We start from the raw sequence: 5,848 nt of genomic DNA, 5'->3' as shown, positions 1-5,848 counted from the left end.
TTCTAGAAATGGGGCCAGGGCTATGGTGTAGCGGATGAAGCCACCACTTGCGATATCAACATTCCATATGCATACTGCTGTGTGTCCTGGCTGCTGTACTTCCAATCCAGCTTCATGCTAATGGTCTGGGAAAAGCAGCAGAAGATGGCTTAAGTGTGTGGGCCCCTGCTACCCTCGTAGGAGACCTGGAAGAAGCTCCTGGTTCCTGGTTTTGGCCTAGCCCAACCCTGGCCATTGTGGCTATCTGGGAAGTGAACTGGTGGGTCAAAGATCTCTCTCTCTCTGTCTCTCTTTCTCTGTCTCTCTCTCCTTCTGTCTCTGTACCTCTTAAATTAAAAATAAATGGATAAATCTTAAATTTTTTTTCTAGAAATGTTATCTGTCCTCTTGGAGCCCTAATCTTATTTATTTATTTATTTATTTATTTATTTATAGGCAGAGTTAGACAGTGAGAGAAAGAGAGAGAGAGAGAGAGACAGACAGACAGACAGAGAGAAAGGTCTTCCTTCCGTTGGTTCACCCCCCAAATGGCTGCTACGGCCAGTGCACCACGCTGATCCGAAGCCAGGAGCCAGGTGCTTCTTCCTGGTCTCCTATGTGGGTGCAGGGCCCAAGCACTTGGGCCATCCTCCACTGCCTTCCCGGGCCACAGCAGAGAGCTGGACTGGAAGAGGAGCAGCTGGGACTAGTACCTGGCGCCCCAACCGGGACTAGAACCCGGGGTGCTGGCACTGCAGGTGGAGGATTAGCCTGGTGAGCAGTGGCACCAGCCCTTGGGCCCTAATCTTAAATGTTTTTATTTCAGATCACATTAACAATCCATTTTACACTGAAAACCTGTATATATGTGTATGGTTCTGTGTATATCTATCTATCTATCATCTATCTTTCTCTATACATCCATATAAATGTAAATGCAGTTTTACAAAATAAACCTTATTCTTACTGTGCATGACTATTCTATTCTATTCTATTCTTTTATCCTACCCTATCTTATTCTAGTAATGTAGTTTTGTGAGAAGTCAGATGGGTTAATAGGTAGTCAGGGGATCCCAATGGAATTTGGCATGTAAAATATTTGCTTCCTTTTTTTAGCAAGAACAAACAGGCCACCCTCCTTCCTTCAGAATCTCCAAATTTATCATGAGAATAGCAAGGGAGCTCTTCCTGAGCTCACAGCTTATTGTGAAAACAAGTTACCTATCCCATGCTTCTGTATGGTTTTTTATTTTATCATGGGCAAGTCAGACATGATGGAGAATTGTAAATCAGACCTTTTTAATGGGTTTTTGTCCCTGCCTGGTAACTGAATGCCAATCTGATTGTTAAGTTTTTATTCCTTCCAAATTGTACTTAAAAACCTGAATGCTATGGGGTCTTTTGGGTTCTTTCCTCTCTTGGAAGCCCCCCTCCATGCTGCTCCTCTGGCTGGAGGTCTGTGACTCTAATAAATCCTTTAAAATCTCTGCCGTCCACTTGGAAATTCTTCTTCCATGTGAGACAAAGAACTGAGGTACCAATAATTTCTCTGCCGCGGTTTTCCCATAATAGTTTCTCAATGGGCTGAATTATTTTTTCTCCTCATGAATAGATCATGATCTAACATTTGAAAATGATCTATTGAAAGTATTTATCTTTTCAAATGCTGGCTACTTGCTTTTCTCTTCCCTCACTCCTTCTTATATTTTAAGGAATTTTTCTAGCCTTTGTTTCAGGTTCCAGGCACAAAACTAAAACCCTTGGAATTTTCCGAGTGGCAGAACCATCTTTGTGGTTCAGGAGGCCCTTGGTTCACACAGAGTTCCTGTAAATGTGACTCATAGTGAGGCCCTGGATAGCTACAGCCTGGTGACTGTCAATAGGAAGACCACACATGGATTAGAGGATTGGGACTTTAGGTGCCTGACCCCTGAAGAGGGCGAGAGGGCTGGAGCTTGAGCTCAGTCAAGAGGCCAATGATTTAATCAGCTGTGCTGACATAATGAAACCCCAATAAAAACAGAACACTGAGGGTCAGTGAAGCTTCCTGCTCGGTGAACACATCACTGTGCCTGACAGGTCATGCTCCTTGATTCTGTGAGCAGACGGCATGATCTTTGCATTTGGGACCCTCCCAGACCTTGTCCTGTGTTTCTCTTTGTGTGTTTATGAATTGTATCCTCTACAACAAAACCGTAACTGTCAGTGGAGTGCTTTCCTGAATTTTGGGAATTATTCCAGCAAATCATCAAACCTGAGACAGGTTGTGGGAACCCTTGCCTTTTTAGTTAGACAGAAATGTGAACAGCCTGGGGACAATCTGAGCTTGTGGCTGGTGTCTGAGTAGGGGGCAGTCATGTGCAGGACTGAGACTTTACCTTGTGGGGTAGGTGCTAACTCAGTTGGTTAGTGTCAGAAAGGAATTGCAACACACCAGTGAGTGTTGAAATATGATAGCCCTCTTCTTTCTTCTTCAATAATCTTTTACCTACACATCCTCAGGATGAATATGTGTTCATGCTATCCCATCGAGAGCTGTTTTAAGTTAATAAAACACTGTCACTTTTTTAGCTGGACACTTAATAATGTCATCCAGATGGCAATAATAGTATCTCAGTTACCTTTCTGCATTTCCCATTTTTTCCATGTTTCTTAGCCATTTCGACCTGGTCTTCTGTGAACTTTATTTCTGTAGTTGTTCCCCATGGTTCTAATAGATATGATTTCCATACAAATTTTAAGCAATTATTAGTATATTAAAACCTTATTTGTTGTCAATTTTAAAATGAATTCCTATGATTCTATTTGCTCTTTTTGATCTTCAGAATCAGAGTCCATTATTGGATCTATTTCAGATATTGGCCTACAGCTATCTATAAATCTGATACCAGCCTCTACCCAGCCTAGTTTTATATGATTATCAGTAACTTTATTTCTACATTTAAATTGCTTCTTTATTTTTCTGATTTACCAGATAAGATGCAGGACTTCTAGTTAAATTGCAGCCTTGAGACACAGGAGTTCAGGTACTAATTATGGCAATTGTACTCTTTTAATAGTAAAAAAGAAAAATCAGCTTTTATAAATTTTCAGGTGCATTCATAACTTCTTCCTGCAAAAAAACAATCCTGCTTAATTTTATTCTGAATGCAGTGTTAAACTTGAATGCTAATTTGGCATCGAATTTCACATCAAAGATTTGAATTTTAAGGTAGATTATCAGATGTGGTGGAATGAGGTGAAAAGGTCATATCAAGATGGCCGCTGAGGTGAAAAGGTCATGCCAAGATGGCCACTGACAACAGAAACTGCCTGGCAACAGGCCGTGATTGGATGGCTTCGGAAACCACATGACAACAGAGGAAACCACATGACAACAGAGCCTGACTGATGGCAGGCCATGATTGGATGGTTTCAGAAACTGCCTGGCGACAAGAGCCTGACTGGCAACAGGCTTTGGAAACTGCCTGGCAACAGGCTGTGATTGGTTGGGGCACAGACCGCCCCTTGACCAGATTGGCTGGTCTTGGCTATATAAGCTGTTGTACTAACTCAGATAAACAAGTCTGCGGGCTGCTCGCCTCAAGCCCGCTTTCACCCGACTCCTGGGGTCTGTATGGTGACTCTGCACCTCTTGTTCCCACCACACTCCTCCTCTCAGAAATAAATCTACTGCAACATTGTTGAGAAATCAACTGCAACAATTAGACAATCAAGATTCATTGTTGTATTTAATTGTCTTCAGTACTTTGAGTTTTGAGAAAAGAGAAATCTTTTTTAAGTTCTGAAAGCACAAATAGATGAAAACAAGCTTTAATGCCCCTGTTGTCTACCATATAAAATTCATCCAGGCTCACGCAATTACTGCTATGTTTTGAACAGGATTTGGTCCCCAACTCAGGCAGACATGTACCAAAATCATGGGTTGATGATACTTAGTATCTTAAGGCCTTTGGGAAGTGAGGAGTTTGCATTACACTGCTGGGCTGGAGCCCCCGTGATTGGCTCCTGGTTTTATAAGGAGGGAACAGGCTTTCTGTCTCTGCAGCCTGGCTCGATGTGTGATCCTCCCTCCACAAGTATTCCATTGTCTTTGTCAAGATACTTGATACCACCTGATCGTGAGTGGAGACCCTTCAAAATTGTCAGCCAAAACAAGCCTTCTTCCTTCTTAAGCAGGTTTTCTCCCTTATTAGTTCAAGTGATAAAAGACTAACATAATTACCAGTTTTTATGCCATACTGGACTGAAAGTTGCTCTTCTGCCTGACCAGTTCAGTAGCCTCCTGCTATTTAAATTATTAGATGCATTTTTATGGATTGACTTGCCCCATTGAATACAGAGTCATCTTTAGCAATCACCTTTCTAGCAGTTGCCTTCTCTTAGCTTAGCTATTCTTCCAAAGCCAGGAACCACACCTGCTCCCCCTGCCCCCTCCACCTCTGTTTCTTTCTTTCAAAAAATACTGTATAATGTTTAGAAAGATACTTGGAAATTTGACACTCTTTTTATTTAGAGGATAAAGCAAATAGGAGAGAAGGAGAATGAGCTGGGAAGTAAATCTTCCCTGGTACCCAGAACAACGTACAAGAATCAGATCAGGAGGAAGTCAGCAGGTATTGTTGTGTAACCCCGGAACTGACACAGGATGCAGAATTTGCTGCCAATGGTCTGTCAGTTTGTATTAAGTTTCATAAAGAAAAATAAAGGCTACTTTGATTTCTTCCTGGTCATGCATGATAATGAGGCTCAGACTCCTTGTCCCAGTTTAGGAACACACCAGCTCCCAGATCAAATGAATCAGATACATACAAAAAGGGAGACCACTGTGGTGGATCATGTGAATTAGTTTAGGAAAAAATGACCATGATTTTACATATATCTACTGAATTAAAGGATTTATTAAAATCATTTGGGGCTAGCACTGTGCTCCAACAGGTTAAGCTGCCACCTATTATGCCAGTGTCCATGTCAGAGTGCTAGTTCAAGTCCGAGTTGCTCCACTTTTGGCCCAGCTCCCTGTTAATGTTCCTTGATGACGAATGATGTTGAATAGTTTTTACATGTTTATTGTAAATTTGTATGTCATCTTGTGTGAATGTCTAAATCTTTTGTTCACTTTGCAAATTGCACTATTCATGCAGCCAGGTACTCTGATGGAGAGGTAAGGAGAATGAAGGGAAGCCAAGGGCAAAGGAAACACGGATCTTTGACTGCAAGTCCCTGAGTGCCTTGAGTATCCAGCCCCTTGCCCCCTGAGCCTCTGCAACAGGTGGACTGCTTTGTCTGCTCTTTGTCTTGCATTTGCTGAGTGCCCGGCTCACTGTGTGAAGATTCATTTCACACAAACACAGTGGTGAGCGTGTTAGTTTTGGTTTCTCCTCAAAGCAAGAATTCAGGGCAGGGAGTTCCTCTGGGAGGTGATCTCAGGAAATTGGGGTGACGGAGCAGGACTCTGAGTCACAAAAGGAGGAAAAATCAAAGGGCGAGTTATCAAGGTTGCTGCTGTGGACAGCAAGGCTCGGTGCTACAGAACTTCTTCAGGGAGCATGCAGTGCCTCCAGGAGCTGTTCACGGAAGGACATTTGTCCCTGGGCACTGATTCCCCTGCCCTCCCAGGTCCCACATAGCCTGGGAGGCTGCTGGGGCTTCCTCAATGGCCAGGACCAGCAACGAGTCTGAGCTTTCGCAGAACTGCCCATTGCAGTGTGTGCTGGAAGCCCAGGGACTCAGTTGGTGTGACTTATGACACCAAAAAAGGCTTGCAGGAATGAGAGTTGAAACTGATTGAGGATGTCTCTAGGGACACAGTGGAAAGAACCACCTCACTTCCTGGGAAGGACCAAGTAACTATGCCCACCAACCCCTG

Source organism: Lepus europaeus, chromosome 4, assembly GCF_033115175.1.
Source record: "Lepus europaeus isolate LE1 chromosome 4, mLepTim1.pri, whole genome shotgun sequence".
NCBI classification, from domain to species: domain Eukaryota; kingdom Metazoa; phylum Chordata; class Mammalia; order Lagomorpha; family Leporidae; genus Lepus; species Lepus europaeus.
This window is presented reverse-complemented; position numbering follows the sequence as displayed.